Consider the following 10,894-nt stretch of genomic DNA (forward strand, 5'->3'; position numbering starts at 1 on the left):
TGTAATTTCTTGAGGAATTTGGGATTTTTAGTGGAATTTGTGGGGCATTTGGGGGTCTGGGGCCTTTGGGTTGTCCCAGGGTTTGCGTAATGGCTGAGAGGCATTAAAATCTCCTTAATCTCCTTAAAATCCCCAAAAGTCCCAATAAAACTAATGAAATCCGAAATAAATATCACAAAATCCCATTAGAACACCCTAGAATCCCAATAAAAGCCCACAAAATCTTTTGAAATCCCAATAACACCCAAAATCCTAATGAAACCCCACAAATCCGCCCCAAAAAATGTCCCCTAAAAAATCTTGCAAAATCTCCCCCAAGACCCAAAGAAATCAGAGCAACACCCAAAAATCCCAACAAAACTTCTCTAAATCCCACCAAAACTCCCAAAAAACCCCAAAGTGCCAAAAAACCCAAATCCCAAATACATCCCACTAAATGCCTCCAAAATTCCAATAAATACCTCAAAATCTCCTAAAAATCCCAATAAAACCCCCAGAATTTATGAGAATTGCAAAAACCCCCAACAAAATCCCAGTAAAACCTCCCAAAATACAAAAAAAAACCTACCAAAATTTTCAATAAACCTCCAAACACCCCAGAACAACACCCCCCCCAAAGCGCCAATAAAACACCCAAAATCCAAACCCCCCAAAATCCACACAACCCCCCAACATTTCCCACCTTGTCCCAGCATGTCTGCAGTCATTTCCAGGCGCTGCCAGTGCCCCAGGAAGGTGTCAGTTCTCCCAGTGTGATCCCCCAGTCATGCCCAGAATATCCCAGTTGCCTCCAGCATGCATCCAGTCCTGCCCAGTTCCTCCAGTTTGCTTGCAGCATGATCCCAGTTTCTCTCAGGTGCTCCCAGTAGCCCAAAGTGTGATGCCAGTCGCTCCCTTTCAACCCCAGTATGATCCCAGTAAGCTCCAGTTGGATCCCAGTCACATGCCAGCCCTCCCAGTGTGCTCCCAGTACAATCCCAGTTGCTCCCAGTCAGGCCCAGTATGGGGGATGATGTGCAGGGTGTGTTCCCAGTCGCTCTCAGATTCTCCCAGTATTAGTCCAGTCCCTCCCAGTATGATCCAGAGATGAGCCCAGTGTGCTCCCAGTCCCTGCCAGTATGAACCAGTTGTGCTCCACATGGTTCCAGTTGCTCTCTTTCACCCTCCATTTGGTTCCAGTCACTCCCAGTTCCTTCCAGTATGATCCCATTTGCTGCCAAGCACTCCCAGTCAGCCTCAGTGCAGTGGCACTCACTGCCAGGATGATCCCAGTCACCTCCAGCGTGATCCCAGTTGATCCCAGTAGAAGCCCAGTTTTTTCCAGTGACCACCAGCATGTTCCCAGCCACTCCCAGTTCCTCCCAGTTGGATTTTTTGGGGGGATGTTTGGAGAATGAAGAAGTGCAAGGCTGAGCGGAAAAGGCCCCTCGGGGGGACATCGGGGGGTGGCGGTGGCGGCTGGCGGCAGAGGCAGCCTGGAGGAGCAGAGCCCTGTGTCCCCCAGGAGCCCAAAGTGGGGAGCCCAGAGAGGGGGGAGCGCCGCCATGGGCGGGAGCCTGCAGAGGCTGGAGAGGGGCAGGGGGGACTCCTTGGAGCCCCTGCAGCCCGGAGCAGAGCATGAGGGGAGAAGGGAGCCCAAAAGGGAGCCCAAAAAGCCCCGGCACCCCTGAATGGGCAGAGAAGAGGGGGCAGCTTTTGGGATTGCTGGGAGTGCCAGCAGGCTGGGGAGGGCGGGCACCGAGGAGAAGGGGGACCCCCAATGCAAGCGTGACCCCAGCAGCTGGGACAGGGGAAACCCCCAACACCTGAGGGGAGGGAGCAGGGACAGGGAATTCCTGGGAGGCTTTTTCCAGGCTGACTCGTGGCGTTTGGGAGGTTTTTCTGGAGCCCCAATGGCCGGTGACTTGTAGAGATGCACTTGGGCAGAGGGACCTTCAGAGTCAATGTGCTCATCCTTTGTTTTCCTCAAACCAGGATTTCCATTGCCAACCCCCACTGAGGCTGTGAGGAAAATGCCCCAGAACATGCAAGCAGGTGAGGAGGAAGTCAGTGCCCCTTTCCCCTCTCTCCTGCTCCATCTCCCAGCCCAGCACAGCCCTGGCTGCAGGACAGCCTGGGGGCATCTCCTTGCCCTTGCCTGTGGCCCGGAGGCAAATGCCATCCTGTCCTTGTCCTTCCTCCCCCAGAGCAGGAGCTGAGGATGGAGAGCAGGGAGGACAAATCCCCGCGGCAGAACCTCGTGGCAGAGGCCGTTTTGAGTGGCTCCATGGCGCAGGAACCCAACGGGGAGGAAAAGCCCTGGAGATGCTGCACGAGGAGGGGCTGCAAACACAGCCCAGGTTGCTCTGAGGAGTAAAGATCCACCCTGTGCCAGGAAGGTGGACAGAGCTTCAGCCAGAGCTTGGAGCTGGTGGTCCATGAGGAGGTTCCTGATGGGGAGAAGCCCCACAAGTGCTTGGAGTGTGGAAGGAGCTTCTGGTGGATCACCAAGCTGATGGTGCACCAGAGAACCCACACTGGGGAACGGCCCTACGAGTGTGGGGAGTGTGGGAAAGGCTTCAGGTGCAGCTCTGAGCTCATCACTCACTAACGCATCCATACCGGGGAGAGGCCCTATGACTGTCCCGAGTGTCAGAAGAGGTTTCAGACCAGCTCCAGTCTCCTCCAGCATCAATGGATTCACACAGAGGAGAGGCCCTTCCGCTGCCCAGACTGCAGGAAGGGCTTCAAGTGCAACTCAAACTTTGCCAGGCACCGGTGCATCCACAGCGGGGAGAGGCCCTACGAGTGTCCCCAGTGTGGGAAGAGCTTTACCCACAGCTCTAACTTGACCAAACACCAACAGAGTCACCAGTAAGGGAAGTCCTGCAAGTGCCCTGAGTGTGGGAAGAGCCTCGTGTGCTGCTCCAGCTTCATCCCCCATTGGAGAACCCGCATTGGGAAGAGACCTGCTGATCCATGTTCCCTGTGATCCATGGTGGGAAGACACTTGCCACTTTTCCTGCCCCTGCTAGTGACCTGATGTAGGATTGAAGAACAAGAGGGTCTGGCCAGAGCCGTGTCATTACATTCACTCCCACCTCAGGTCATTGCCAGGGGCAGGAAAGGGACTCTCTCTCTCTCCCTGAGGAGAAAGGTGTCCTTTCCAGGCAGGAGGAAATACGTGGCCAGGAAGAGCCACTCAGTGGTGATGTTGTAGTTTTCCCTGTAAATAGTTTTTCTTATCCCTTCTGTTATCAATATTGCTTTTTTTCCTGTTTGTTTCTTATCTCATTGCTGTTCCCAGTAAATTGTTCTTATCCCAGCCTTTGGGATATTTGCCTTTTGTTCTTTCCATGGGAGGTGGGAGGGCAGCGAGCAGCAGCGTGGTTTTAGAGGGAGCAGGAAATTGGGGAATCCCATTTCTGAACCCCGGCCCGTGGAAGCCGAGCATCCCAGCTGGTCCCAGCCCTGGTGGCCATGGCAACAGCCTTGGGAGCGGGTCCCTGGCTGGGTCTGTGGGAACCTCTTCCCTCTGGTGCCCAGGGACAGGACTGGAGGGAACGGCTGCAGCTGAGTCGGGGCAGGCTCAGGCTGGATCTCAGGAAAAGGTTTTTGCCCAGAGGCTGCTGGGGCAGTGCCCAGGCTCCCCAGGGAAGGCTCCCAACTCCAGGGCTCTCTGAGCTCCAGCAGCGTTTGGGCAGCGCTGCCAGGCCCAGGCTGGCATTGTTGGGGTGTCCTGTGCAGGGCCAGCAGTTGGACTCCAGGATCCTGATGGGTCCCTCCCAGCTCAGCCAATTCTGTGGATCTGGGATCCCATGACCCTGGGGATGGGGCTGCCAGTGGTTGCCATGGCAACGGGCTCTGGCTGCAGGCCTGAGCTGGTGTCCATGGCACCCACCCCTGGCCTGGGGTGTGCATGGAGCTGCCAAGGGGCTCAGCACAGCAACAGGGGGCTGGGGATGGTTGCCATGGAAACTGACCTTAGCAACAGGGGGCTGGGAATGGTTGCCATGGAAACTGACCATAGCAGCAGGGGGCTGGGGATGGTTGCCTGCTAAGGATCAGATTAGTCACAGGCCCTCAGAGGGGTTCCATGGTCACTTTCCAAGAGTCTCCAGGCTGTTCAAGAGCTGGAATGTCACAGGCAGAGACAGGGGCTCCATGGACACCTCCCAGGGGTTTCTGGGGATGGTAAAGAGCTGTGTGCTCAGAGGCAGTCACAGCCATTCCATGGTGACATCCCAGGGGACCTTGCACTGCAAAGGCACCCATCTGTCACAGGCACTCACAGGGGCTGCACGGTGACATCGCAGGAGTCCCCAGGCTGCCAAAGAGCCGGGATGTCCCAGACACTCACAGGGGTTCCTGTCATGGGCACAGTGGGAGCCTCAGGCAAAAGCTTTATTTCTTTATTGGAGAAACTCCTGCTGAGTCATGAGATGGAGAAATGACACCCAACAGCCACCATGGATCCTCAAATCCCTGCAGGGCCCCTAGGCTTCCAAAATTTATTTTAGTACAGGAGAGTGGGAGTGGCTGGATCCAATCCCAGCCCCAGACTTTGTCAAAGGTGTAAAAGATTGGACAGGTAGAATTGAACCTTAATGCAATTTGTCCCACAGGATTATTGATGGAATTCTAGATAAATTTATATAAATACAGCCCTGATTGATTCTGATCATGATTTGACAGAATGGTTTGTTTACACCACAGATTAAATTTAAAAAAAGAGAGTTATTTACTCCACAGTATAGGAGATATAACAATTATTAGAATATAGTGATCTAGGAAGCAATTTGATGTCAACAGAGCTTGCTGGAGTTGTTGGAGCCCATTGCACGCAGCTCCTCCTGCTCCAGCAGGAACTGCCTTTCCTGTGCCAGGAGCAGGGCAGGTCCCGCTGCAGGAAAAGCCCCAGGCCAGCCCCAGCACAGGGAAGGGCTCGGGCACAAGGGCAGAGTGCCGTGCTGGGAGCTGTGCCAGGCAGAGCCTGAGGCACCAAAGGCACCTTGGCAGCAGCAGCTGCTTGCAGGGCATGGCCAGAAGCCTCCCTTGGCAGCCCGGCCTGGTGGCCAGCACTGCAGAGCTGCTGCCTCAGGGCTCATTTCTGCCTGGGCTCTGAAAAGCCACTTCTGCTCCAGGAGCCTGCCTGGGGAGCCATTGGCCCCAGCACCTTGGACACAAGATATTAATGACAAAACTCTTCATGCCAGCAGAGACAAGGCAGGGGCAGAGGAAAGGGCAGAACCAGGCCCAGGGCACAGGGCTGCCATGGTGATGGCTGTGAGGTCACTGCCCCTGCAGCAGCCTGGCTGCCCTCAGCAGACATTCTGGCCAGAAGCTTTGTGAGGGCACCCAGCACATCAGAGAACCCACACAACAGGAATTCTGTGCTTGGGGATGAGAGGGTTTCACTGGGTCAGGTTGCACAAAGCTGCTGATCTTGGAGTAGTGCTGTGATAGGGAATCCACTTCTCTGGAAAAAGTTGCCGTTTTCTGCCACTCTCATCATTGTAAAATATTTCCTCCTTTTAACAAAGTAAATCCACCCTCATTCAGTTTAGAAATATTGACTCTTTTTCTGTCACAGCAAGATTTGGGAAAAATTACTTTGGCCACTATTTTTCCATTTTCACAGATCTTGGTGAGGACCCAAAAATCTCCCAAGATGGGGTTTGGAGGCCTCATCACATAACCAGCAGGGAGAGGCTGATGGCTCTGGGCTCAGTGGTGTTGAGACTGAGGACAGAACAGGAGTTGCCTGGGAGGGATTGAAGGGTGGTTTCACAGAGGCTGGAGTTTTTCTTCCTTGTATAAAACAGAGAGAGGCACCATGTGCAGCTGGGGTGGTCCAGACTGGACACCAGGAGAAAGGAATTTCCCTGCCAGGGCAGGACTGTGGTACAACACATCCCCCAGAAGGAGCCTGGAGCAGCCCAAGGCTTTGTGTGGGCAGGCAGAGGCAGGCAGGAGGCAGAGCTGTCAGCAAAGGAAGGGGCCAGCCAGGTGGGGCAGCGGGGGATGAGGACAGCCTGCAGGGACAGAGGCACAGGTTTGCTCAGCATCAGAAACACCTTTCCCTTGCTTGTCCCCAGCTGTCATCACTGCCTCCAGTGTTCTGCTTTACCTGGAACATGGGGATACTTTTTTGGTCCTGTCCCTCAAAAGGATCTATTTTAAGTATGAGAAACTTCAGTGTTTCACTCCCTTTTGAGTCTCTGAGAAGTTTTTTGAGCACACTCTGAAGGACTGAGTCTGATGCAAAGAGCACAAAGCCCCAGAGGGTGATTAAAGTCCTGGTGCTGTGTGTGTGCTGCTGAGCTGGGCCAGGCTCCTGGCCCAGAGGCAGCTCCAGGCAAGGGCAGCGCTGCAGAGAGACAGCTCTGGCCAGGAGCAGCTCCTGTGCACAGCCCAGCAGGGCTGGGGCACTGCCAGGGCAGCTCAGGGACACCAGCAGGGCACAGACAGAGCTGACAGGGCTCAGCACTGGCAGGGGCTGGGGGATGTCCCAGAGGGGGCTGTGTCACAGCGGCACCTCTGTGGCTGTGTCCTAGAGGCACAGAGCAGCTGTGATGTCAGCAAGGGGGTGTGTGACAGCACAGAGTGGGCTGTGTGAGGTCACAGGTTGGGCTATGACACCACAGAGTTTGTTGTGTGAGGTCATTGAGCAGCTACAGCATCATAGAGGGGATTCTCTGTGACATCACAGAGCAGGCTGTGACATCATGGCATGGCTGTATGACATCATAAAACAGGCTGTGATGTCAAAGTGTGTGCTGTGTCATTACAGAGTGGCAGTATGACATCACAGAGAGGGTTTTGTGACATCACTGAGGGTGTTGTGACATCACAGAACTGTCTGTGACATCATAGAGTAGGGTGTGAGGCCATGGAGCAGAGTCTGCTGTCATGGAGGGTGGCTCCTTGACATAAGAGAGTGGGTTGTGACATCACCAGGTGATGGAGCAACATCATAGAGCCAGGTGTGCAATCACAGAACAGACTGTGACATCACAGGGTGACTTTGTGACATCACCAAATCTTCTGTGACATCACAGAGCAGCTTTATGATATCACAGACTGATATCCCAGCACTGGCCCTGTGATACCATGAAGGGGCTTTGTGACATCACAGAGCAGTTGCGTGTGTCATCACTGAGTTGCCAGTGATTTCATAGCGTAGGCTTTGTGACATCATAGGCTGGACATCATAGAATGGATTCTGCCATCACAGGGTATCTGTGTCACATCACAGAGGGGTTGTGACATCATAGAATGGCTGTGTGACATCCAGGATAGGTTGTGTGATATCACAACATTATCTGTGACATCATAATGAGGGCTGTGACATCACAAATGGGCTGTGTGACATCACTGGGGTTTTGTGACATCACAATGGGCTATGTGACATCACAGGGGCTTTGTGACATCACAGGGAATGTGTGACATCACAATGGGCCTGTGTGATGTCACAGGGGGCTGTGTGACATCACAGGGGCTGTGTGAGTCACTGGGGAGGTCACTCTGCCCCAGCCCCCCTCACAGCTCCCCCAGAGCAGTCCAAGGCTGCTCGTGCACAGTGGGGTCCCCTGTCCCCCCGGGTCCCCCCGCCCCCGGCGCCGCAGCCTCCCCCAGAGGATGTTCCACGAGATCGACCCCAGAGCCTGGCACGGGGACGGGGGGCTGGGGCTGTGGGGGTGGGACAGGGGCACAGGGACCCCCCAGCAGTGTCTGTGTGTCCCCCAGGGCCAGAGCCTGGGCCAGGGCTCCTTCACCCTGTTACGATCGGGGGCTTGAGAGCGCTGAAAAAATCCCTGGGAAAAGATCAGCAAAAACCAGATTTAATATTAAGGGACAGCACCACAAAGTTCCTTGGCAAGAGTCACTCTGCTCCTGACTGGACACTTCAGGCACACCGGGGGAACAAAGCAACAACAAAACCAAACCAAATCCAGGCAAATAAAGCAGAAATGAACCAAGAACGGTCCCTGTGTATGTGTGTGTGTGTGTGACACAAGGACAGTGAGGACAAGGATAAAAGGAATATGATCTAAAAGCTGAAAAGAGCTCAAACTTAACAGGACTTAACTAATACCTTAACCTTAACTTCTCCCGTAAACTTAACAATTTAGTAAAAGAACAACACTTAACAGTCTTTAACCTCATTTATAACCTATGACTAAATAATTGTTAAGTGGAATAACACTTAACAATAGTCATCTTAGCTAATAACTTAAATTAAACCTAACAAATTAGCAAAAGAGCAACTCTTAGAAGCAATTAACTTAGCTTAGACCTTGTGACTTAACCTCACCTACAGGCCTGACTGACTCAGCTATGCAAGGCACCCCAACCCCTCCGAGAGCAGAATTTCTGCCACATTTCCCCAGCACAGGCACTCCTGTGTGCACACAGACACAAAGAGTCAGTGCAAGGCACCTGTGAGAAATTCCCCTGAGGGCAGGAAATGCTCCCTGTGGATGCTTTGGCATCTCCCCAGCAGGCGAAGGGTTGAGCCTGGAGGAGTGGGGGGATCGGCCCAGGCTCCCTCCTTGTTCAGGATCCCCGAGTGCAGCAAACGGGAGAGTTCCCAGCTGGGAGAGGCCCCACTCAGAGGGAGTCGCTGGCCCAGGAGAGCTCCAAGGGGCTCCTTTTGCAGCGCTGTTTGTAGGGCCCCAAGAGAGGGGCGGCAGTCACAGCAATGGTTCATCCTGGCCGCACTTGGCATCAACAGCTTTCTTTGGCACTGTGAGAACAGGGATGCTGTGCCACTGAGGGAACAAAACCAGTTCCCAGGGCTGCTCCTACAGAAACCAGGAGCTGGTTGGGCAGCAGCAGTGCCTGGAGCAGACAGTGTTTGTGCTGAGCTGCAGAGGAGCTGAGCCCAGGGGCTGTTGGCCAAGGCCGAGGCCCAAGGAGCATTTCTGAGCTGGCAGGGCGGCCTGAGAAGGGGAGGGGGGAATGCAGCAGCACAGGGCCCATGGAACCAAGGGAGCATGGTGACACTGTGGGGCCCTGTGAGACCAAGGGACCATAGTGACACTGTGAGACCCTATAGTGCCAAAGGTCCATTGTGACATTGCAAGGCCTCATGGCACGATGGAGAGACCATTAAGAGACTTCACAGCCTCATGGAACCAAGGGGCCATTGTGACACACAATGGAGTCAGGGGATCATGGAGACCATTGTGACACTATGAGGCCCCATGGAATAAGCAAAGCATTGTGACTCTGAGAGGCCTCATAAAACCAGTGAGACCATTGTGACCCTGGGGGTCCCCACAGAACCAAGAGGACCATTGTGATCTTGTGGGGCCTTGTGAAAGCAAGAGGCCTTTGTGACACTGCAGGGCTGCATGGAGCCAAAGGTTCATTGTGACATTGTGGGGCCTGGTGTCATCAGTGGTCCATTGTGTCTCTGTGGAGCCAAAGGAGACCATTGTGACACTGCAAAACCCCGTGGTCCAAAGGTCCATTGTAACACTGCAGTCTCATGGAATAGAGGAGTCACGTGTCATTGTGGGGCCTGGGGAACCACAGAGACCATTGTGACACTGCAAGGCCTTATGGAATTGTTGGGACCATTGTGAAACTTCAGGGCCTTCTGCAACCTAGGAGCCATTGTGACATTGTGTGACCCCATTGAACCAAAGCACCATTGTAACACTGCAGGACCCCATGGAATCAAATCACCATTAGGACACTGTGGGGCCCTGTGGAACCAAGGGGACCATGGTGATACTGCAGGGCCTCTTAAAACCCTGGCAACACAGAAGAGGTCTGGCTGGTTTGGCCTCCCATGGACTGCCTGACTGGTCCAACTGACCATGGCATGTTGAAGGCCTCTTCTCTTCTGCTGTTGAAACACTTGTGCTCCATACTTTCTTTCATATGGAAAAGATCTGTCCTTCTCCTGCAGGCATCCATGGCCAGAACTGGGATTTCATCTCCAGATTTCCTTATATCTAGGGATTATTCCCATAGGAATATTGCCAGGACAAGACTGGCTGACAACAGTTTCATGAGGGTCACCTCTCATCAGTCCCCAAATCTCTGGGGAAGGCTCCATGCTTTCCTTCTTGTGGAAAGAACTGCCCTGCTTCTCCAGGCACCCATGGCTGAGATTGGGCTTCCACCTCCAAAATTCCCTACATCCAAAGACTGCTCCCAGACAAAATCTGCCATTGCTGACAAGTCTGGCTGGCCTAGTGAGACTCTCACCTGCCTTCCAAACACTGGGGCTCTGTGCTTTCCTTCCTATGGAAAAGAGCTGTCCTTCCTTTCCAGGTGCCCATGGCCAGAACTGGGATTTCACCTCCAACATTGCATCCTGTGACAGACTGCAGGAGATTGTTGGCTCAAAACATTTCATGTGTTGGGGAGGAATGGGCAGATCCAGCCTTGCCCTGCCCTGGAGCACTGCCCTGCCCTGGAGCACTGCCCTGCCCTGGAACCCCATTCTCCCCAGAGCCTCTCTCCCAGCCCAGCAGTGGCTGCCAGTCCCTGGCACAGCACAGGCAATGCTCCACAGCCACCTCTGGAGCCCCAGCCCAGCTCCTGAGTGACCAAATGACACCAAGTCCCACCTGGGGGAAGGGCCCAGCAAGACCAAGGGGTATTGAAGGCTGAACCACAAGGCAAACACACATCTTGACCCTACCTCCTCTTGGCATTTCCATCTGAACTGCTAGAGTCCAGGAGTTGGTAGCTCTGTCTGTGCTTCTATAAATCTTATTTTTCTTTCTCTCTTTCTGTGTCTACTTCTTCTATTTTTGTCCTCTTGCAAACTCTGACTAGCTTTAAATTGAACAGGTTTAGAGTTTGTGAAGTCGAACAGGGCAAGTTATTGCTTTGAGAAGTGTTTTTTGGTGATTGAATGATGCATTAAACATTTTGACTAAATTTCTCTGAT

At 53.5% G+C, this 10,894-nt stretch overlaps 1 long non-coding RNA gene across 1 annotated transcript; it reads left to right on the forward strand.

Moving 5' to 3' along the window:
• Window positions 1–1,625: 1,625 nt before the first annotated feature.
• LOC135304022 (uncharacterized) lies at window positions 1,626–3,304 on the forward strand. The gene is made up of 2 exons (XR_010365459.1): window positions 1,626–2,034; window positions 2,187–3,304. It is a non-coding gene; the product is annotated as an uncharacterized LOC135304022 (long non-coding RNA).
• The last annotated feature ends 7,590 nt before the right edge of the window (window positions 3,305–10,894 follow it).

This window comes from Passer domesticus, chromosome 6 (assembly GCF_036417665.1).
Source record: "Passer domesticus isolate bPasDom1 chromosome 6, bPasDom1.hap1, whole genome shotgun sequence".
Lineage (NCBI taxonomy): Eukaryota > Metazoa > Chordata > Aves > Passeriformes > Passeridae > Passer > Passer domesticus.